Source organism: Hypanus sabinus, chromosome 5, assembly GCF_030144855.1.
Source record: "Hypanus sabinus isolate sHypSab1 chromosome 5, sHypSab1.hap1, whole genome shotgun sequence".
NCBI lineage: Eukaryota > Metazoa > Chordata > Chondrichthyes > Myliobatiformes > Dasyatidae > Hypanus > Hypanus sabinus.
This window is the reverse complement of record NC_082710.1, coordinates 80609878-80635666: the sequence shown is the minus strand read 5'-3', so window position 1 is coordinate 80635666 and position 25789 is coordinate 80609878.

Here is a 25789-nt window from a genome sequence, read left to right as displayed (position 1 = left end):
TGAGTCTGCTACTATATAGTTCCTCGAACTGTACATGGACCTACTAGGCGGACAAACAGTCAGTAACCACCCTTCACAACAGGTGGTCCCATCTCACCAAATTACCCAAAAATGTCTACACCACACCACAATACCTTAATATCTAGCAGTTCAGCCCTGCTGTCTTCATGATACTTTGGAATCCCATGACTATAGACCTGAACAGATTAAACGCGAGGGCAAATCTTAAAAATATTTACCCACTTCAACTGCTGAGATCACTAGCTACATGATGGGTCACAAATGTATCCTGGAAGAGCACCCATATGTTGATCAAAGTTACCAGGAAGAAGAGGCCTCCTGACCAAATATTACTTCACATTTTATATTGTTAAAGAACAAAGGTAACAACAGGAAAATTTCTATAGTTACAATCTATTCATAATGCTTCCTTTGAGTTGCACCTAATTTCAAATACCTATATCTTCACAGCAACAGTCACAAAATGCTTGCCAACTACCTTTAAGCTGCAATCATGTATATGCAAATACCTCAGGTGCATGGGTGCTTCCTTGTCTGCAATCAGTTCCAGGAAGACCATTGTTATGAGCTGCATTTTAAATTCAATCTGCAGTCAGATTGAAGACTGGTTGCTGTTGAGATTAATATTCCTATATTGCATCACTCCGGAATTCACCCTAATAGGGTGGAAGGCTGTTATTCTGGCTCCTGGTTGGTTACCAATGGCATTCTGCAAGGATTGGTGCTGTGACTCTGGTGTTTGTAAAATACGGTATATCAATCATTTGCATAAAAATGTAAATGGGTCAGTTAGCAAGTTGATACCAAGATTGGGGGAGCAGTGGCCAGTGTTGGCGCAATCAAGGAATTTAGCAGGATATCAACCAGTTCCAGATACGGGCAGAGAAGTGACAGGTGTGGTTTAACCTGGGCACATTGTGAGGTCAAATTGAAGGAAAAAGTATGCAGTTAATGATAGAATGAAGGACATGTTCTCCTTCTTCAAAGAAAGGAGCTTCCCTTCCTCCACCATCAACACTGTCCTCAACCGCATCTCTTCCAATTCTTGCATGTCTGCTGTCACCCCATCCTCCCACCACCCTACCAGGGATAGGGTTCCTCTTGTCCTTACCTACCACCCCACCAGCCTCTGCGCCCAGTACGTGATTCTCCAAGGTGTCCACCGCCTCTGGCGGGATCCCACTAACAAGCACATCCTTCCTTCCCCCCACTTTCTGCTTCCTGCAAGGATCACTCCCTACATGACTCCCTTGTCCTTTCAACTCTCCTCACTGATCTCCCTCCTGGCACTGTTCCTTGCAAGAGGAACAAGTGCCACACCTGCCCCTAGATCTCCTCCCTCACTACCATTCAGGGCCCTAAACAGTCCTTCCAGGTGAGGCGACACTTCACCCATGAGTCTATTGGGGTCAAATACTGTGTTTGGTGCTCCTATTGTAGCCTATCAGTGAGACACAACATAGATCGGGAGACCGCTTCACCAAACATCTATGCTCCATCTGCCAGAACAAGCAGGATCTCCCATTGGCCACCCATTTTAATTCCATTTCCTATTCTGATATGTCCATCCATGGCCTCCTCCACTGTAGTGATGAGGCCACACTTAGGTTGGAGGAGAAACACCTTATATTCCGTTTGGGTAGCCTCCAACATGTAGGCATGAACTTTGATTTCTCAAACTTCAAGTAATGCCTCCCCCCACCTCTTCACCATTCTCCATTTCCTTTCCCCTCTCCCACATCTCATTGCCTGCCCATTACCTCCCTCTGGTGCTCCTCCCTCCTTTTCCTTCTTCCATGGCCTTCTGTCCTCTCCTATGAGGTTCCCCCTTCTCCAGCTCTGTATCTCTTTCACTGATCAACTTCCCAGCTCTTTACTTCATTCCCCCCCTTCAGGTTTTACCTATCAACCTGTGATTCTCTCTCCTCTCCCCCAACATTTTATACCTACTCCTCAGCTTTTTTTTTTCTCCAGTCCTGCTGAAGGGTCTCATCCTGAAACGTTGAATTCTCTCTCCTCTCCCCCCACATTTTATACCTATTCCTCAGCTTTTTTTTTCTCCAGTCCTGCTGAAGGGTCTCATCCTGAAACGTTGACTGTATTCTTTTCCATAGTTGCTGCCTGACCTGCTGAGTTCTTCCAGCATTTTGTGTGTGTTGCTTGGATTTCCACCATCTGCAGATTTTCTCTTGTTCTTGACAGGAAGAAATCCATTTGGGTCACCCAGAGAAATCAGTAGAAGCAGGACACTACACTGCATTCGCTATGGCCATAGGATTGACTTTGACAGCACAAAACTACTGTATCACACCAATGACTTTTGGAACTACTTGGTGAAGGAAACCATTGAAATAAATCTAGAGGAAAAGCATTTTAGCAAAGTAAGAACTTGATTGTATACAAAGTGGGGCAGCGGAAACCTGATTGGATGAGAACTAACCAATCAAGACGGTCGGATGATGGGGGTATAAATATCACTGGACTAGATATGCCTAGGCTTCATCCCCGATGAAGATGGCAAAGTTTGTCATCAAAACATTGATTAAAATTGAAACCTGTTCCTGGCTGGAAGCATATACACTGGGAAAGTACAAGATCCTTTTTCATATCACATATGGATTAACAATGAGAAGTCACTTGAATGACCTGTACTGTTATGGTGCTGTCTTGCATCTGTGAACCTCAATAGTCAAAGCTCAGGATAATGGAAACCACAATTTCTTTTCCATGGCCCAAATATTTCTGTACAATGGGAAATACAGAGGACATGCTTTGGTGTGAACATGAGGCAAACTGAAAAAGTACTACTATTAACTTATTTTTCCCAGATTCAGGAGTATTTACTGGGTTAATCAAATATTGAAAAGCTTAGAGTGAACATAGAAATATGCTTCCTATAGTGGGAGAGCCTAAGACCAGAGGGGACAGCCTCAGAATACAAGTAAGCCCCTTTAGAAAAGAGATAAGGAGGAATTTCTTTAGCCATACAGTGATGGATCAGTGGAATTCATTGCCACCAATGGTTGTGGAAGCCAGGTCATTAGGTATATTTAAAGTCAAGGTTGATAGGCTCTTGATTAACAAGGGTGTCAAAGATTATGGGGAGAAAGCAGGAGAATTTGATTGAGGGGGAAAATTAACCAGCTATGATAGAATGGCAGAGTAGCCTCAATGGCCTGAATAGCACAATTCTGCTCGTACAGTACGCTTTGTAGTCTTATGGTCATATGGATTCTAATTGTTCATTGGCATTGAATAGAGTGTACATTTAACACACCAGTGGAAGGAGAAGACAATTTCTGGGCATACATAAAAGTCAAACAAGTTCAGATGCTGGGAATCTGAAATAAAAACAGAAAATGTTGGAGACAATCGGCTGGTTAAGCAGTATGCAAGGAATGATAAAGGGATTGAACAACAATGCCTGGCCTGCAGTGCATTTCCAGAGGTGACACAGTTAGCATGACACTATCACCATGCCAGAGACCAAAGTTTAATTTACACCACCTTGTAAGTATGTAAGTAGTTAGTACATGCTCTCCATAGCTTCATGGGTGTTCTCCAGGTCTTCCAGTTCTCTCTTGCATTCCAAAGGCGTACATGTTAGTAGCTTAATGGATCAAATCGGTGTAATTTTGGCAATGCGGCCTTGGTGAGCCCGAAGGGTTGATACCTTGTTACAGTGCTGAATCTCCAAAATAAATAAACAAATAACGTTTTTCTCTTTTATTATTCCAGGTATATACATATTTTGATTTTGACATGTTACAGAATTATCAGGGAATCAAGTTCAAGTGACCAGCCCAGTGGAGTTCCCTGAGGTAGTGAATAGAAACATTCACTGTTACTTCAGTCAGATCTTAAAACCCAGATAAATATATTAAAAATAGCATCAAAAAGTCCTGCACCAAAATAAATCAAAGGTAAAATCAACCACACAACTTAGTTTGCTTCTTTGAGGTATTTGGTGATAATTGATCTTTGAGCAATGCTTTATTTTAACCTGTGTGCCCTTGTAAGGTGGTTAGTTCACTTGATATGATCTGCTGTAGACATTTTCCAGTGAGATATCATCTCAAATAGAAGAATGACCAGAATGTTGCTCTGAGAGCAGTGGTTAGATATGAACCATTCTTCAATACCTCCTCAACCCATTCTCTTTTGTCCAGTAAAATCTGGATGTACTTTCCATAATAAAACAAATAGCTAGGAACAGCTTCTTCCCTCCACCATTAGATTTTTGAGTGGTCCATTAACTAATGAACCCCACTGGGGTATTCTTCTTTTGCACTACTTACTTATTTTATTTCTTTTTACTTCTGTTTTATGCCCTTGTTGGATTTTTATGTTTTAGTTCAAGGTTCTTTCAGAAATCAGAAAAGAGGCACAAATTGTTTTACAATTGTTTTATTAAGCATTAATAGAATAAAGATAGAGTTGAAAAATGACAAAGATAGAGGTCTATTAGTTGAAGAGAGGGAGAGTCAAAAGAATTAAGAGACTAAGATGGTGCTGCCTTGCAATCAGCTATTTTTATATCCACAGATAAGAAAATTCCATTCAAATTCATAGATAGGAATCAACCAATGAGACGGCTTACTCCAATAGTGCAGCACCAAGAGAATCTTCCAGAATCATACTTGAATTATACTAATATAACCATTAGGGGACACACTAAACAACTGCATATACGTACATGTTGTGACCACTAGGATGAAGCTACTAAAATGCAAGCAATTACATAAAATATAAGCAGACAATTAAACTGCAAAAATAAAAGAATGAAATGGTCAGACCCAGCACCTTGCACGGCACTGCTGTCACAAAGCAACAAATGTCAGTGGTAATAAATCCGACTGTGATTCTGAACCGGCTGAGCTGAACTCTCATCACTATTTTCACCAACCACACACAAGCTGAAGTTGAAAATAAGATAATTTACAGTCTTTAGATGGTAAAGAGTATTCAGTAGAAAAGACTTACAAAACTTGACTGTCACTCTATTCTCTTGTGAAACCTTTTAACAACCTGCAGTTTAATACAAAATACCCAAAGAATGCAGTAATCAAATAGTATCTTGATACATTTGACTGGATATGATAATCTAAATTCAAGAACATAATTTTGAATATATTAGAATCGGTCTCTTGGGATGGAATCTAAGTGACACCTACAACATTTACTTTGATAGTACTTCATCAATGCTATTTAAGGAAGGGGAAGTTAATGTACAAGGGCCAATTTGTCAAATGCAGCCAACTCAGTTGTGTTACGTACCCCATAACTGGGTGTCTGACCAGCAGAGAAAGAAGAATCTGTTGGAATCTGGTGGTACCAAACTAAAGGTGTTTATTAGTAAACTACACAATACAATATCAAAAATGCAAATATACATATAAAACAAGTTAGTAGTAATAAACTTAAAAGTGTAATAATCCAATAATACACAAGCTCTATTGATTTCTAGGGGTAAATGAATTGTCATAGAAAAGTATAGAGTTCAGTTCATAAATGCTGAAGTAGTTATGGTTGTTGTGTTGAAATCATTGGAGAGAGAGAGTGAGAGAGATGTAACAGCAAACCTTTTTTGTGGCTTTCTTAATCCATCGTGTCGATGTGGTCATTCAGTTATGCCCCCTCTGGTCTTCAGCTAGACCGTTCTTCTGTGGTGGACTCATCACTCTGGCATGAGTGGACACGCACACAAGTTCCCACCAGCCCTGCTGTAACACTGTGAGCTTTACTGACCTATCTCCTGATTCGGTCTCCAAAACTCCCACCTTTCCTGTGGGTTCCCAACACTCAGTCAGTGTCCACTGGTGTCTCTGAAGGGTGTCTCTCCAGACCTGTCTTTTTATCCCCACTTACAGGGTCTCAGCTATCCATCAACTCTGAATGACTGTGTCCATCAAATCAGGCCACTCCTGCTATCTCCTGAGGAATGTTAATGAACAAAGTAGTCCTTGTAGTGTAAGGTAAATAATCCAGGTCATAATACAGTAAATCAACAGTCTCTCTCCCCTCTCTTATCTGTAGCAGATGTTCTTGCCTGGACTTTATCTCTCTCTCTCTCTCTCTCAATAGTAGCATAACAACAGCAATAGTTCGTGGTTCTCAGAAGGGGTGGGGAAATGGTTAACTCTGCACCCCATTGTCCATCAGGTCTGTCCATCACTCATAACAGTTGTAAACACATCACTAACCTAACACATTGAAAAATTGTGGCTGCAGACCTCAATTTCCAGTTAGGCATCGCAGAATAAAGTTTTTGCTCAGTTATGCCCAGAGATGCTATGCAATCCACTCAAAACCACTCAAAATCAGCATGAAATATCAAGGAATTCCAAATACTAGCTACAACCAACATACAGTAAGAATAAGTTCTTCCCATAAAGATCTGGCCACAATTCCATCTAATCATCACTGTAAATTTTATCTGCATCAGTTTATACACAAAGATTCCAAAATCTGATTTTTCGGCCAAAAGTTGTTTTGATAACTCCTGGATATATTATCTTCCTTGGTAAGCAAGCAAATGGTTCAAAATAATTTATTATAAGTGTTTTCCAGCATCTTGTAGTGGAGGGCTTATAGTGGAGAATAGTGAGACATACAGACAGACAGACATACTTTATTGATCCCAAGGGAAATTGGGTTTTGTTACAGTCACACCAACCAAGAATAGTGTAGAAATATAGCAATATAAAACCATAAATAATTAAATAATAAGTAACTTATGCCAAGTGGAAATTAGTCCAGGACCAGCCTATTGGCTCAGGGTGTCTGACACTCCAAGGGAGGAGTTGTAAAATTTGATGGCCACAGGTAGGAATGACTTCCTGTGACACTTAGTGTTGCATCTCAGTGGAATGAGTCTCTGGCTGAATGTACTCCTGTGCCTAACCAGTACATTATGGAATGGATGGGAGACATCTAGCTAGGAAATTATAAATAGGGATGTTGATTATGCTAATATGGTAACAGGGAACCATAGACAAAGCCTAGAAACAGAGACATGGTACACAGCAGTGACAATGACTAAAATTCAGTAACTTCACTAATTACATTGTAACATGTACCCAGTATTGTAATAGAAAATTGCTACGGACCTGAGGATTATCATTTTATTCTGTAGTTAAGATCTAATCTGTTACTTAATTAAGCTTCTTGTAGCCATCATTCTATTATTAAAATGTAGTTTTACTGGTAACTTCCATAAGACATAGGGGCAGGATTAGGCCATTCTGTCCATCACATCTGCTCCACCATTTCATCATGGCTGATCCATTTCCATTTTCCTGCCTTCTCCCTGCATCCTTTCATGCCCTGACTAATCAAGAACATAGTAATCTCTGCCCTAAATACATGCAATGACCTGGCCTCTGCAACTACATGTGGCAATGAATTTCAGATTCGCCACCCTCAGGCTGAAGAAATTACACCTCATCTCCATTCTATATAGATGTTTCTTTATTCTGAAGCTGTGCCTTCTGTTCCTAGATTCCCCCCAACTTGGGAAACATCCTCTCCACATCCACTCTATCCAGGCCTTTCAACATTCGATAGGTTTCAATGAGATCACTCCCCATTCCTCTAAATTTGAGTGTGAAAAGTCCCAGAGCCAACAATCACTCCTTATATGATAACCATTTCATTCCCAGATTCATTTTCATGAACCCCCTTTGAACTCTCTTGAATGGAAGCTCATCCTTTTTTAAAGGACCCAAAACGACTCACAATACTCCAAGTGAGGCCTTATAATGCTTTGGCATTACATCCTTGCTTTTATATTTTATATTGTCAATAGACAATAGGTGCAGGAGTAGGCCATTCGGCCATTCGAGCTAGCACCGCCATTCACTGTGATCATGGCTGATCATCCACAATCAGTACCCCGTTCCTGCCTTCTCCCCGTATCCCTTGACTCCACTATCTTTAAGAGCTCTATCTAACTCTTTCCCAAAAGTATCCAGAGGATTGGCTTCCACTGCCTTCTGATGCAGAGCATTCCTCAACTCTCTGGGTGAAGAAGTTTTTCCTCAGCTCCATTCTAGATGGCCTACTCATTATCCTTAAACTGTGGCCTTTGGTTCTGGACTCCCCCAACATCGGGAACATGTTTCTTGTCTCTAGCATGTCCAATCACTTAATAATCTTATATGTTTCAATCAGATCCCCTCTCATCCTTCTAAATTCCAGTATATACAAGCCCAGTCGCTCTAATCTTTCAACATATGTCAGTCCCACCATCCCAGGAATTAACCTCTCGTGAACCTATGCTGCACTCCCTCAATAGCAAGAATGTCCTTCCTCAAATTTGGAGACCAAAACTGCACACAATACTCCAGGTGTGGTCTCACAAGGGCCCTGTACAACTGTAGAAGGACCTCTTACTCCTATACTCAACTCCCCTTGTTATGAAGGCCAACATGCCATTAGCTTTCTTCACTGCCTGCTGTACCTGCATGTTTACTTTCAGTGACTGATGAACAAGGACACCTTGATCTCGTTGTAGTTCCTCTTTTCCTAACGACACCATTCAGAAAATAATCCACCTTCCTGTTCTTGCCACCAAAGTGGATAACCTCACATTTATCCACATTAAACTGCATCTGCCCACTCACCTAACCAAGTCACCCTGCATTCTCATAACATCCTCCTCACATTTCACACTGCAAACAAACTTTGTGTCACCTGCAAATTTGCTAATGTTACTTTTAATCCCTTCATCTAAATCATTAATGTATATTGTAAATAGCTGCAGTCCCAGCACCAAGCCTTGCGGTACCCCACTAGTCACTGCCTGCCATTAATCCCTACTCTTTGTTTCCAGTCTGCCAACCAATTTTCTATCCATGTCAGTACCCTACCCCCAATACCATATGCTCTAATTTTGCCCATTAATCTCCTATGTGGGACCTTATCAAAGACTTTCTGAAAATCCAGGTACACTACATCCACTGGCCTTTTCCATTTACATCCTTGTCCATTTACATAGTTACATTCTCAAAAAATTCCAGAAGATTAGTCAAGCATGATTTCCCCTTCGTAAATCCACGCTGACTCAAACCAATCCTGTTACTGCTATCCAAACGTGCCGCTATTTCATCTTTTATAATTGATTCCAGCATCTTCCCCACCACTGATGTCAGGCTAACTGGTCTATAATTTCCTGTTTTCTCTCTCACTCCTTTCTTAAAAAGTGGGATAACATTAGCTACCCTCCAATCCACAGAAACTGATCCTGAATCTCTCGACCATTGGAAAATAGAGCCACCTCATTAAGTACCCTGGAATGCAGACCATCAGGCCTTGGGGAATTATCAGCCTTCAGTCCTATCAGTCTATCCAACACCATTTTCTGTCTAATGTGAATTTCCTTCAGTTTCTCCGTTACCATAGGTCCTCTGACCACTATTACATCTGGGAGATTGTTTGTGTCTTCCCTAGTGAAGACAGATCCAAAGTACCTGTTCAACTCGTTTGCCATTTCCTTGTTCCCCATAATAAATTCACCTGTTTCTGTTTTCAATGGCCCAACTTTAGTCTTAACTATTTTTTTCCTCTTCACATACCTAAAGAAGCTTTTATATTTTAAATTCTCCTTTATATTCTTGGCTAGCTTACCTTCGTACCTCATCTTTTCTCCCTGTATTGCCTTTTTAGTAATCTTCTGTTGCTCTTTGAAAGTTTCCCAATCCTCTGGTTTCCCACTCATCTTTGCTATGTTATACTTCTTCTCTTTTATTTTTATACTGTCCTTGACTTCCCTTGTCAGCCACAGTCACCCCTTACTCCCCTTAGAATCTTTCTTCCTCATTGGAAAGAACTGATCCTGCACCTTCTGTATTATTTCCAGAAATACCTGCCTTTGTTGTCCACTGTCATCCCTGCTAGGGTATCTTTCCAGTCAACTTTGGCCAGCTCCTCCCTCATGGCTCCATAGTCCCCTTTTTTCAACTGTAATACTAACACTTCCGATATTCCCTTCTCCCTCTCAAATTGTAGATATTATGGTTACTACCTCCTAATGGCTCCTTTACCTCGAGTTCCCTTATCAAATCTGGTTTATTACACAACACTGTCCAGAATTACCTTCTCCCTGGTAGACTCCGTACAAGCTGCTCTAAGAATCCATCTCAGAGGCACTCCATAAACTTACCTTTCTTGGGGTCCAGGACCAACCTGATTTTCCCAGTCTGCCTACATGTTGAAATCCCCCATAGCAACCATAGCAACCTTTGCAACATGTCAATTTTAACTCTTGATTCAACTTGCACCCTATACCCAGGTTACTGTTTGGGGCCTGTAGATAACTCCCATTAGGGTCTTTTTGCCCTTACAGTTTCTCAGTTCTACCCGTACTGACTCTACATCTCCTGATTCTATGTCACCCCTTGCAAGGGACTGAATTTCATTCCTTACCCACAGAGTCACCCCACCCCCTCTGCCCACCTGTCTGTCATTTTGATAGGATGTATATCCTTGAATATTCATTTCCCAGCCCTGGTCCTCTTGCAGCCATGTATCTGTTCTTCCTACAACATCATACTTGCCAATTTCCATCTGAGCCTCAAGCTCATCCACTTTATTTCTTATACTTTGTGCATTCATATATAACACTTTTAATCCATTACTTCCCTCACCTTTCACACTGATTCCTATTGCCCTTGGCCATACTCTCTGATCCCTTCCTGAGCTTTCTGCCCATTAATTCTGTTGTCTTTCTTAACTTTTCTTATTCTCTCTTTCCCTTTAACTCCATCCTTATATTTCCAGTTTGTCTCCTCCCCCCCCCCCACTACTTAGTTTAAACACACCCGTGTAGCAGTGGCAAACCTGCCTGCCAGAATGCTGGTCCCCCGCCTGTTAAGGTGCAACCTGTGCCTTTTGTATTCATCCTTACCCCAAAACAGATCCCAGTAGTCTAAGAATCTAAATCCCTGTTTCCCGCACCAGCTCCTCAGCCACATATTCAGATCCCCTATCCCCCTGTTCCTGCCCTCACCAGCACGAGGAACCAAAAAGCAAACAGGAGATTACCACCCTGGAGGTCCTGCTTTTCAGCCTTCTTCCAAGTTCTCTGAAGTCACGCTGCAGATTTTTTTTTTTCTCTTTTTCCCAACGTCATTTGTGCCAACATGCACTACCACTTCCAGCTGTTCACCTTCACCCTTGAGGATGCCCTGCAAGCAGTCCATGACATTCTGGATCCTGGCACCAGGGAGGCAACACACCATCCTTAAATCCCACCTGTTGCTGCAGAAACCCCTTTCTGTGCCTCTCACTATGGAGTCCCCTACTACCACAACTCTGCCTGATGTCTGTCTCCTTGACTTTGCTTCAGCGCCAGTTTTTGACTCGCAGTCCTGTCCGCCTCTCAGACTGGCAGTGTCTTCTGTCCCGACAGCTTCCAAGAGGGTGAACCTGCTTTCAAGAGGTACATCCCCTGGGGTCTCCAGTACTGCAAGCATCCATCCCTTCCTCATCATTCCCCCTTCTCTCTTCCAGTACCTTCGGTGTAACGATCTTCGGTCCTGTCCAGAAAACTCTCGTTGTTTCCATATGAACCTGAGGTCATCCAGTTGCCTCTCCAGTGCCCCAACACGGTCCTTCAGGAGCTGAACCTAGACACACTTTCCGCAGTTGTAGCAGTCAGAGGCACCATCAGTGTCCCTGACCTCCCACATCAGGCAAGCATCACACTGAATCAGTTTACCTGTCACTTCTTCACCATCTCTCACCCTCTCCAACTGTGGCATTTGCGTTCCTTACCACCGACTCAACTTGCAAACACCTGCATCCTCAACACTAACTGCCCCTCCACCTATCTTCATATCACCCACTCTTACCTTGTTAAGCAGCCTCACGTGCGGCACCTTGTCAAAGGCTTTCTGAAAATCCAAGCACATATCATCCACTGATTCTCCTTTGTCTATCATTCTGTTATTTCCTCAAAGATTTCCAACAGATATGTCAGGCAAGATTTCACCTTAATGAAACCGCACTGACTTTAACCTGTACTCCAAAATCATATTCTTAACAAAGACGAGAAAAATATGCAGAGGCCAGAAATCCAAAGCAACACACACACAAATGCTGGAGGAAATCAACAGACCTGGCAGTATCTGTGGAAAAGAGTAAACCATCGATGTTTCAGGCCAAGACCATTCTTCATGACTGGAAAAACAATGGTGAAGGTGGGGGGAGGGTGGAGGAGGTACAAAGTGGCTGGTGATAGGTGAAACTGGGAGAGGAGGAAGGGGTGAAGTAAAGAACATAGAAACCTACAGCACATTACAGGCCCTTTGGCCCACAATGTCATGCCAACCATGTAACCTACTCTAGAAACTCCCTAGACTTTCCCTACGGCATAGCCCTCTATTTTTCTAAAGCTCCATGTACCTATAAAAGACCCTATTGTATCCACTTCCACCACCACCACAGGCAGTGCATTCCACGCAACCACCACTCTGTGTGATAAACTTACCCCTGACACCCCCTTGATACCTATTTCCAAGTACCTTAAATCTATGCCCCCTCATGATAGCCATTTCAGCCCTGGGAAAAAGCCTCTGGCTATCCACATGATCAGTGTCTCTCATCATCTTGTACACCTCTCATCCTCCAGCACTCCAAGGAGAAAAGGCCAAGTTCACTTATCCTATTCTTATATGGTATGCCCTCCAATCCAGGCAATATCCTTGTAAATCTCCTCTGCACTCTCAATAGTATCCACATCCTTCCTGGTGACCAGAACTTAACACAGTAAAGAGCTGAGATGTTGCTTAGAGAAAGAAATGAAGGGCTGGCAAAGGGGGAATCTAATAGGAGAGGAGAGAAGACCATGGACAAAAAGGAAGGCGTAGGAGCACAAGAGGGAAGTGATGGGCAGGTAAGGAGGTAAGGTGTGAGGAGAAAACATGAATGAGAAGTGATGAAGGAGAGGTATAGTGAGGTGACTAGAACTGAACACAGTACTCCAAGTGGGGTCTAACTAAGGTTTAATATCGCTGTAACATTACCTCACAGCTCTTGAGCTCAATTCCACGATTGATGAATGCCAACACACCATCCACCTTCTTAACAACACTGTCAACCTGTGCAACAGCTTTGAGTGTCCTGTGGACGGACCCAAAGATCTCTGTGATCCTTCACACTGCCAAGAGTCTTACCATTACTATTATATTTTGTCTTCAAATTTGATCTACCGAAATGAACCAATTCACCATGGTGACTTTGTCCTATCTTGTTCTGCATCAACAAGTATCCCATAACCTCATCCTTAACAATTGACTCTAACCTCTTCCCAGACACTGAGTCAGGCTAACTGGTTGATAAATTCCTCTCTGCTCCTCCTCTCTTAAAGAGTGGAGTGGAGTGACATTTGAAATTTTCCAGTCTTCCGGAACCATTCAGAGTCCAATAATTCTTGAAAGATTATTACTAATGCCTCCATAATCTCTAAAGCTACCTCTTCCAAAATCCTAGGATGCTGTTCAACTGGTCTGGGTGCCTTTAGGTCTTTCAGTTTCCCCCTTGTAACAGTAACTGTACTCACTTCTCTTCCCTCACTTCTTTAACATCTGGCACATTACTAGTGTCTTCCAGTGAAGTTTGATGCAAAATACTCATTCAGTTCATCTGCCATCTCCTTGTCCCGTTATTATTTCTCCAGCCTCATTTTCTAACAGTCCTATATCCACTCTCATCTCTCTTTTATAAATTTCAAAAAGCTTTTTCTATTTACCTTGATATAGTTTTCTAGCTTGCTTTCATGTTTCATCTTTTCCGTCCTAATGATTCTTTTAGTTGCCCTCTGTAGGTTTTTAAAAGCTTCCCAACCTCTCTCTTCTTGCTAATTGTTGCTTTGTTGTATGCCCTCTCTTTTGCTTTTACATTAGCTTTGACTTCCCTTGTCAACCATGGTTGTACTATTTTGCTATTTGAGTATTTCTTAAAAACATTTACCCTGCATCTTCCTCATTTTTCCAAGAATCTCAAGCCTTTGCTGCTCTGCTGCCTATCCATAACCCTCGTAATTTTGTATACCTATAACAAATCTACTATCAATCTACATTCCATGGTATAATCAATATTTCCTCATAACTCAGATCCTCCAAACCCGGCAAAGTAGGTATCTTTCTTCCTCATGTCTAAATGTCTATAATAGAGAGTATGAAGGTGAGAGTTGGAAAGCACACAGGAGATGACTGGAACACTTTTTACTTAAATTTGTCTGGAATGCACAGCCAGGGTTGGTGGTGGAGGTAGATATGACAGAGACGTTTAAGTGGCTCGTAGATAGGAATGTTGAGATAGAGTGGGTGTGGAGAGGGTGTTTCCATTAGTAGCAGGGTATAGGTGCAGAGGGAACAGCCTCCGAATAGGAGGATGTCCCTTTATAGAGATAAGGAGGAATTTATTGTGCTAGAGGGTGGTGAATCTATGGAATTCATTATCACCAATAGCTGTGGAGAAAAGGTCATTAGTTATTTTTGAAGTGTAAGTTGATAGTTTCTTGACTAGTAAAGGTGTCAAAGGTTGTGGGATGAAGACAGGGGAATGGGATTGAGAGGAAAAATAAAGCAGCCATGATCAATGGTGGAGCAGACTTGATGAGCTGAATGACTTACCTTTGTTCTATAGTATTATGGTCTTATAATATGCAGAGAATAGAGCAACTTGCAGGAAGAAGGAATTAGGTGCCACTAGCTTAACTAGTTCAGCACAACATCATGGACCGAAGCAAATCATAAATGCAAGAGATTCTGCGGATGCTGGAAATCCAAAGCAACATACAAAAAATGCTGGAGGAACTCAGCAGTTCATGGGCCAAAGGGCATGTACCTGTGCTGTATGTATTCCTATCTTCTACATGACAAAGTAAGCGTTCCTTGAACATTTAACAAGAGACTCCTATGATGCAGTGTTCTTGATTTGACATGTTATAGACCCACCATATCTTCACAGACCTTTACTTACACTGATGATATCACCTTAACCACACAGGTAAGAATCTTCCAGGATTTTGGTGTCACATTGCCTATTAAATAGCACTTTGCAAGTTTCTTGACCAATAATAGTGTAGTGGTTCAAAAGAAGATCTCATGCCAACATTCTCAAGGACTTGCTTATTGTCTGGTGAACAGAGGTTAAATAAATCTCAGAATCACAATCTGAAATCTTTTCTAAACATCATGGATAGAGCCATAGATAAACAGCTGGTATCTTTTATTCCCAGGGTCTATGTGGTCATAGAGGCCATGAATCTGAAATATTCTTTCAATGAAGCATTGGCAATATTTTTGCAATGTTCTAAGTTCAAATAAGTTCATTATCAAAATACATATTTATCACTGTATTCTACCCTGAGATTAAATTTTGCAGGCATTCGTAGTAGAACAAAGAAATACCACAGAATCAATGAAAATCAACACACACAGACAGACCAGCAACCAATGTTCAAAAGAAGAAAAACTGTAATAAATAAACAAGCAAATAAATGAGTGGAAAAATAAACAAATAATGATAAATATACAGATAAACAAATACATAAATAGACAGACAAATGAATAAATAGACAAATAATCAAACAGATAAATAAATAATTCTGAGAATATGAGTTGTAGAGTTATTCAAATAATAGTTGTAGAGTTATTCAAAGTGATTCCAAGTGTTCAGAATCAGAATGAGAATTAGGTTTAATATCATTGGCATATGTCATGAAAGTTGGTGTTTTGCGGGAGCAGTACATTGCAACACATAATAATAATAATTTTAAAAGCCCATCAATTGCAATAAGAAATATGCATTTAAAAATTAAATTAAATAAGTGCAAAAAGGAAGAAAAAACATGAGGTGGTGTTTATGGGCTCAATGACCATTCAAAAATCTGACGGTGGAGGAGAAGAAGCTGTTTCTGAAATGTTAAGTATGCATCTTCAAGCTTCCGTGCCTTTTCCCTGATGGCAGCAAAGAGAGGAGGGCATGTCCCTGGTGATGTGGGTACTCATTGAAGGATGCTTCTTTTTTAAGGCTTCCTTGATGCTGGAGAGGCTTGTGTCATTGTTGGAGATGGCTGAGTTTTATAACATTCTGTAGCTTTTTCTGATCCTGCAGTGGCCTTTTCATACCAGACAGTGATGCTACCAGTTAGAATGCTCTCCATGGTACATTAGTAGAAATTTCCAAATCTTTGGTAACATACTCAAACTTCTAATGAAATATAATCACTGTTGTGTCTTCTTTGTAATTAAGTCAATATGCTGGGCCCAGGATAGATCTTCAGAGATCTGACACCCAGGAACTTGAATGTGTTCACTTTTTCCGCTGCTGATCCATCAATGAGGACTGTTCTCCTTCCTGAAGACCACAATCAATTCATTGGTCTTACTGACGTGGTGTGCAAGGTTGCTGTTTCAACACCACTCAACCAGATGATCTCTCTCACTCCTGCATGCCTCCTTGTCACTGCTGTGGAATCAGTTCAGTGTTGGGGTGAGTTATCCACCCTGTTTCAGGAGACTGATGATTAAAGGGTAATAACTATTCGTGCACCTGGTGGTTTGGGAACTAAAGGTCCTCTACTTCCTTCATGATGGCAGCACTGAGAAGAGAGTGTAGCCTGGATGGTCCTTGTTGATGCTTTCTTGTGGTAATGCTCCTTATACAAGCCAGAGGCACAGAATGCAGGCAGCAGAGAGAATGAGTATTCTGGTTGCCCTTCATGTGAGTTGTTTTTGTTTTAGGTTGTGAGTTTGGAATTGCTACATGAAGAGTACTCTATCAGACTGCTGATTTGTTTCCAATATACTGTACGTATGTGGGAAGGCATCCCATGATCTAAAAAGATTCAGTCACAGATGAACAGCCAGCCTCCAGCAGGCACCTGTCGGCAGTTGCCTCATTTAAGATTCTGATCCAGTTTTAATGTAAGAGAAACAAAAACAAAATGTGCTCTATACAACTAATGAACTGAAACTCAAAAACCTACTGCACAGGCTAGAACAAAGCTCCCAGAATGATAGTAATGACTGCTGTAGCAGGATGTGAAAAAGCAGACATACTCAATTTTGTGCCTCCTTGCTAAAATATACATGGAGAAGCAATGACCGTTACAAAATGAGAAAAATAGAAATCTTACCAAAGGTTATGCCTGAAATGATTACAGCTTAATGTCCAAGGATACACATTGTATCAAAAGGACAGGCAGGAAGGCAAAGGGGCGGTGTTGCTCTGTTGGTAAAAACTGAAATCAAATCATTAGAAATGGGTGATATAGGGTCAGAGAGTGTTGAATCATTGTGGATAGAGCCAAAGAAGTGCAAGGGTAAAAAGGCACTGATGGAATTGTGAACAGATTCCCAAAAAGAAGTAAGGATGTGGTCTAGAAATTACAATGGAAGTCTGAAATGTACGCCAAAAGGGCAATGTTACAAGAGTCAAGGGGGATTTTGAAATGCAGGTAGATTGGGAAAATCATTTTGGTGCTGGATTCCAAGAGGGTAAACTTCTAGAATGGCTTTTTAGAGAAGCTCTTGGTAGAGCCCTCCAGGGGATCAGTTATTCTGGATTGGGTGTTGTACAATGAACAACATTGACTATAGAGTTTAAGGTAAAAGAACTTTAGGGGCAAGTGATCATAATATGGTTGAATTCACCCTGAAATCTGAGAAAGAGAAGTTAAAGTCAGATGTATCAGTATTAAATTGGAGTAAAGGGGTATTACAGAGGCATCAGAGAGGAGTTGTCCAGAATTGATTGGAAAAGAACACTGGGACTGATGATAGCACAGCAGCAATGGCTGGAATTTCCGAAAGCAATTGGGAAGGCACAGGATAAATACATCCCAAAGAGGAAGAAATAGTCTAAAGGCAAGCTGACACAACCATGGCTAAGAAGTGAAGTCAAAGCCAACAGAAAAGCCAAAGAGAGGGCATATAATAGAGAAAAAAATAGTGAGAACTTAGAGGATTGAGAAACTTTTAAATACCAACAGAAGGCCACTAAAAGGTTATTAAGAAGGTAAAGATGGAATATGAAAGTAAGCTAGATGATAATATGAATGAGGATACCAAAAATTTCTTCAGATACAAAATATAAAAGAGAGTCACGTAGATTACAGAAAATGATGCTGGAGAGGTAGTAATGGGGTCAAAGAAATGGTGGATGAACTGATTAAGTATTTTGCATCAGTCTTCACTGTGAAAGACATTAGCTGTATGGTGGAAGTTTCAGGGGTCATGAAGTGTGTGAAATTACCATTACTAGAGAGAAGGTTCCTGGGAAACTGAAAGGTCTGAAAGTAGATAAGTCAGCTGGATCAAATAGCATACACCCCAAAGTTCTAAAAGAGGCAGCTGAAGAGATTGTGGAGGCATTAGCAATGATCTTTCAAAACTCCTCCCTCATACCATTGTAATTTCCTTTACTCCACTGAAATACTGCTACATCAGACCTTACTTCTCCCCTGTCAAGTTTCAAGTTGAACTCAATCATATTGTGATCACCAGCTCCTAAGGGCTCTTTTACCTTAAGCTCCCTAATCGCCTCCAGTTCATTACATAACACCCAATCCAGTACAGCTGATCCCCTAGTGGGCTTATTGATAAACTACTATAAAAAGCCAATTCGTAGGCATTCAACAAACTCACTCTCTTTCGATCCATTACCAACATGATTTTTCCAATCAAACTGCATGTTAAAATTTCCCATGACTGTCATAACATTTCCCTTTTGACTCACCTTTTCTATTTCTTGTTGTAATCTGTGGTTCACACCTACTGTTGGGAGACCTGTATATAACTGCCATCAATGTCCTTTTACCCTTGGAATTTTTTACCTCAACCCACAAGGACTCAACATCTTCCCATCATATGTCACATTTTCAAATGATTTGATGCCATTCTTTACCAACAGAGCTACGCCACCCCCTCTGCCTACCTTCCTATCCCTTTGATACAACATGTAACCATGGACATTTAGTTCCCAACTATAACCACCCTTCAGGTATGATTCAGTGATGGCCACAACATCATAGCTGACATAGTTGTTGGGAATCATAGCTGACATAGTTGTTGGGAAGATATTGGAGTCAATTATTAAGGATGAGGTCTCAGGGTACTTGGAGGCACATGACAAAATAGGCCATAGTCAGCATGGTTTCCTCAAGGGAAAATTTTGTCTGACAACTCTGTTGGAGTTCTTTGAAGAAGTAACAAGCAGGTTAGACAAAGGAGAATCAGTTGATGTTATGTACTTGAATTGTCAGAAGGCCTTTAAGAAGGTGCTTAATAATCTGCAAGCCCGTGGTATTAACAGGAAATATTCTAACATTGACAAAGCAATTCCAGCATTGTAGTCACTGGAATTCAAAAGAATGAGAGGTGACCTCATTGAAACCTATTGAATGGTGAAAAGCTTTGATAGTGTAGACTTGGAGAGGATGCTTCCTATGGTGGAAGAGTCTAAGACCAGAAGACAGCCTCAGAATATAGGGATATCTTTTTAGAATGCAGATAAAGAGGAATTTCTTTCACCAAAGAGTAGTGAATCTGTGGAATTCTCTCTATATATATTAAGGCAGATTCTTGATTGGATAGGGCATGAAGGGATACGGGAGGTAAGGCAGGAGACTGGGGCTGAGAGGAAAATTGGATCAGCAATGATGAAATGGTAGAGCTGATTCAATAGACCAAATGGCCTAATTCTGCTCCAAGGGATAGCTTGCCATTTCTTTTATTGATAATAAGCAGCAATACTAATGCTAAATTTAGCATGACTTGGTGCCCTGCACATAATGAAAACACATTAGAACCAGGCTTCTGCTGAAAATAACATTAACCAGCATTCAACTACTAACTGTATCTGTGGGAAATCATTTAATAGAAACAAGCAGGAATATATATCGTAATTCTTGTCATCAGGCTTAGTTTGATGAGAGTCTGATATAGAAGCTGACCTGGGAAAATAAATTCCTTTTGCTATTATGTATAGCAATATTTTAAATGGGTAAGAATTTTGAACACATCTATAATTCTGAAAATAATGGACACCAAATTCCTGGCATAGCTCATATGATATCATTACATGTATAACATTAGGTGCATTTACATCAGCTGCAACTTGAACTTTAATGAAAAATGCCTTGTTAAAGGTGGAGAAGGTATTTTGCTTACTCAATCCCACAGGGTCCTATATTTATCAGATGTAATAATATTCAGGTATGTGCAATGGATATCAAAGGCACACAAAGCAGAGCTGGGCATTACTCCAGCGATGTTCAATGATGCAGCAGGAATCCGCAAAAGGAACATGTGAATGAGGTCAGTACAGAAAAATAAGCTGAAAGATCAGACATGAATGATGGAGCAGTCCAAAGGCGCTAAGTACCTTTCTCCTGTTTGAGGTTTGATGCATGATTTGTTCAGCATGTTATTTAAAGCCTTGATTAACTTCTACAGATCTCCACTGCAGAATATCCTGTCACAAACAAGAGAAACTCTGCAGATGCTGGAAAACAAAGCAACACAAACAAAGTGTTGGAGGAACTCAGCAGGGCAGGCAACATCTATAGAAAGAGCACAGTCAATGTTTCAGGCTGAGACACTTCAGCAGCATGGTCCCAAAATGTCAACTGTGCTCTTTTCCATAGATGCCGCCTGTCCTGCTGAGTTCTCCAGCATTTTGTATATGGTGTAGAATATCCTGACAGGTTATATCATGAAAGTGTAGTTTTTCATTGATTCTATTGTATTTCTTTGTTGTATTTATTGTATTTCTATGGACATACCAAGGTGTGAGAATGGAAATTCCTACAATACATGGGAGATACAGCCCAGTTAACTACAGGCAAAAACCTCCTCACAGTCAAGCACATCTACAAGGAACACTACCACAAGAAAGCAGCATAAAAATCAAGGACCTCCACCATCCAGGCCTTGCTCTCTTCTTGCAGCTGCTTTTGGGAAGGAGGTGCAGCAGCCTTCGGTCACCAGATACAGGAACAGTTACTTCCCTTCAGCCATCAGGCTACTCAATCAGTGGATAACGACACTCATCTCACCAATGAACTGATTTCACAACCTACGGACTCAGTTACACAGAATCTGCAACTCATGTGCTCCGTATTATTTACTTATTTATTATTGGAATTTTTTTTCTATTTGCCATTTGTCTTCTTTTGCATATTGCTTGTTTGTCAGTCTTTGTGTGTAGTTTTTCATTGATTCTATTGTATTTCTTTGTTCTACTGGGCCCGTACTCACTGAAATTTAGAAGAATGTGGGGGGAATTTCATTGAAACCTACTAAATGTCGAATGGACTAGACAGGGTGGATGTGGAGAGGATGTTTGCTGTGGTGGGGCATCTGGAACTAGTGGGCACAGCCTCAGAATTGAAGGGAAACCTTTTGGAACAGGTAAGGGGGATTTTCTTTAGCCAGAGAGTGGTGAATCTGTGGAGTACTCTGCCACAGATTGTGGTGGAGGCTAAGTCCATGGGTATATTTAAGGTGGAAATTGATAGTTGACTGATTGGTCAGGGCATCAAAGGATATAGCAAGAAGGTAGGTGTATGGGGTTGAGTGGGATCAGGATCAGCCACAATGAAATGGTGGAGCAGATTTGATGAGCTGAATGGCCTAATTCTGCTCCTATGTCTTATAGTCTAAGTTGTTCTCCTTTAACTGAAAATCATATTTTATCTGATGCCACATTCTTAAGATCAAAAATCCAAATAAATCTCTGAATGCTTCATCCTCAGAATACCAAAAGGCTTAGGCATTAGGACCATAACAAATCCTTGTAAATCACATCAAAGGTAAATTACATTGTTGATCTACCATTCCCTACTTTGCACTGCAATTCAATGATATGTTTGACCTGCAAGAATTAAACAAGCTTTGCAATTTGTCCTTTATATTGCAGGAACATTTATTGATGTGTCTGCCCATTAGCCTGGATATTCAGCAAAGTTTATTATCAAATACATCTGACAAAGACTAAATATTTCAGATATTGGGTGTGTACAACTATTGGAGAAACATCCAGCAATGTGGTTAGGTGTGTGGTCATAGATGAACAGACTGAGCTGACATTACGGATATGCTTGGGTGTGCAGCTCAAGCTGGGCTTGGGAAGTTGTTATGTATACGGACAGAAACATAGATGTAGTTTACATTTTCCCCTTATGTTCCCCTTAATAATTTCACCTTTCACCCCGATCCATAACCTCTAGTTGTAGTCTTACCCAACCTCAATGGAAAAACACTGCTTCTATTTAGCCTATCTAAACTCCTCATAATTTTGTATGCCTCTATCAAATCTACCCTCAGTTCTCTATGTTCTTGGGAATGAAGTTCTAATCTATTCAATCTTTCCTTATAACTCAGGTCATCCAGTCCCAGCAACATCGTTATGAATTTCCTCTGAACTCTTTCAATCCTATTTTACATCTTTCCTGTAGGTAGGTGACCAAAACTGCAGACAATACAAATTAGGCCTCACCAATAACTTACACAATTTCAACATAACATCCCAACTCCAGAACTCAGTACTTTGATTTATGAAAGCTTTGTTTGTGATCCTCTCTCCCTGTGACACCACTTTCAGTGATTTATGGACCTGTATTCCCAGATCCATTTGTTCTACCTGTTACGAACCCCGTAACTGGGTCACTTACCAGCAAAGATAGAGAGGTCCATTAAAGTCTGATGGTACTATTTTTAACAGTATTTATTGGTAAAAATACACAAAAATAATATCAATGCAAACATACAGATAATATACGTTGTCAATACTAAATCTAAAAGTGCGGGTATAATAATAATCAATAAGAAATAAGCTCTATCGTTGTCTAGGGGATAATGTATTGTCCGATGGAAATATAAAAGTCATTCAGTTCATACGAGCTTCAGCCTTTGGGGACCACTGGGTTTTCAATTGTTGGAGAGAGAGAGGGGTTTTGAGAATAGAAACTTGCCAGCTTTCCTTTATCCGCTCTTGATCCGTATTCGTCCTTTAGCGAGGCCATTCCGTGGAAGACTTGTCATCTGGGCAAGGATGGACACACACACAAGCCTCCACCGGTCTCATACATTTCTCCTGGTGCGTCTGAAGGGGTTGTTCCCCAGACCCTCTTTTATCCTTACTCACGGGATCTCAGATGTCAATCAGGTTGGGATGATGCAATCCCTCAACCAGCCCACTCTGGTCATTCCCTGAGGGATTCAATGAATAGTACAGTACTCAATACACAATTCCATCTCCAAGAGACAATGGCCGTTATCCGTGGCTTTGTCTTGCTGAGGCCAGGACACATTCCAACCTTGAGGATTCTCTCTCATTTCCTGGGTCCCAGACCAGAATTAATAGTGATCTTGTGATTCTCACAAAGGAGGAGGCTACTTTGTACCCTTCAGCCCCTCAGAGTTGTGGCACATTCGTAACACCCCCTTCCTTCAAAGCGTTTTTACCATTGGTAAAAACAAAGTAATACAGAGTCTTACAGGATTTTAGAATCTAACACAATACAAAAGTTTTTTTTTCACTACAGAGTAATACAGTTATACATTCAATTCAGCATCTAAACAGTTAACGATTACATTGTCACTTCCTTTAATATCTTAACATCATGTACCTTACTAAAGTCTTGTAGCATCAGACTTCAATTTAATAACCACCTATTTGTACTTCTTTCCGCAACCAAAAACTAAAGAGTTGTGATCTTAGCTTACGTGTATATTACAAAAGTTCATGCAAAGACTAATCTTTATTTTACTTTCAAACTGAACCGTCAAACTTCATGGGGGTTGTCTTTATTATTCACATGCTTTGTCGAAATCCCTTAAAACCGGATTCTGCTATTTAAAATGGCAGCCCCTCAACCCTCGCCCCTTTTCCAGTTAACTTCCACGTGGTGAGCTTGTGCACCATGGCGAAATAGGCTTTCGCCCGCTCCTTTCATAGGAGTTATTTTATCAACAATGTGTTCCAAACTTAGACCATTTTCCGAAGTTTCACACAATTCTTTAAGTTTAAGCAAGTTGCTAGTTTTCTCTTCAGGACGCTTCATGCTATTAGTTCTCAATTTAAGATCTGAAAGCCTTTGTTCAAACAGCATTTCGAATTCTGCTTTTTCACACCACACTCTTGAATAACAATAGCGTGTGGGGCACCTTTACATTCCAACTCAACCTGTAATTGATTCGTAGGCATCATGTTACCAAGCCATTGTCTCTGTAGCCTGGTGGCTGCTTCTGACATCAATCCAGACTTTAAATTTTCAATTTGGGAACTACGCTTTTCCCTTTTCTTTCAATAATAATATTCACATCACCACCTTTTATCTCCTCACTAACTTTTAACACACCTTCGAGCACAAACAACTAGGAATTCTCACTTCCCACTATTACCAAGGTTAACCCTTTCTTCACTGAACCAAGTCCATCTGACCCACAAGGACTGCATTCCTTTTCAACTGAATCAAATACCTCAGACTTTTTCTGAGCACCATTACTAGGTTCAGTACCATGTGCATCCACATCTTGGACGCACTCAAACGGGACATCTGCCTCTTCCAGGCTTTCAATACCCGTACCCTTTTCAAATTCTAAATTCCCCTGATCCTCCCAGCTACTCTCTGGGCAACTCCCTTCCGGAGTAAACTCAACCCCGCGGGCTGAAACAACCTCATCTGCCAACCCAGCAGGATTCTTCGAGGTAATGGCATCCTTTTCATCTAGGACTGCCCTCATTTCATTATCGGGAACACCTTTAGAATTTTCAACTTCTTCAAACAGTTCTGCCAAACCAGACAGATCATCCATGTCCAACCCTGGACCTTTTAGCAGCTTTATCTGTTTCTCATCTTTACTCCGTGCCTCTATAAATTTTCTCCTCGCTAAGGGCAGGTCTACCTCCTCTCCCTTACTCTCTTTTACTTTACTACTCTCCATTTTACCACCCTTTAAACCCTCGTGGTACAGGGTCGGTAAAAACGTCTCAGCCAAATCGATACCAGCCTGATTTAAACTGCTCTCGTTCTCAGCTGCCTTTCCCGACATGCTGCGAATGATCGCGCATGCGGGATAGATCTTGGAATCTAGGGGCGGGACTTCAACACTCACAGGCTGGCTCATCAGCTTCATTGCTGACCAAACCTTACCACTGGTTAGATCGTTACCAAGAAGGAATTCTGCATCAGTTCTCGGGAATTCTGATCGCACCCCTATTTCAACTGGTCCAGATACCAGCTCACAATTTATAATGATCCTATGCAAGGGCACCATTTCTGTCCCTTTTCCTATTCCTTTCAAAGCTACCATTCCTGTCTTGCAACCAAAATCCAGTACTTTACTGCTAATCAATGACAGTTCAGCTCCCGTATCTCTCCAGATCCACACTGGAACTGGTGTGTCTCCCTCTCTCACAGACACTGTTCCTTTTGACATACATGTCTCAGACCCTTCTCGTACTCTGTCTACCTGGGGCTCTCTTGTCAATTTTCTGATTACCACAGCACATCCTATAGGGACTGCTGCTTTCCATTTCCCCTAGATGTAATATGTCCCCCCTTTCCACAATTAAAACAGGTCAAACCAGGAACTCTCCTGCCGTCTTGCCTCTCCTCCTCAATCTTACCACTAGCTCCCGGCGGGACCTCTGCCTCAGCCGGCGGGCTTTCTCTACCGTTCCCACAGTCTCTCTGGTAACTTTTATTCAAGGAAAACTTTGTCTTGTGGGTTGGGGCATATTCATCTGTGAA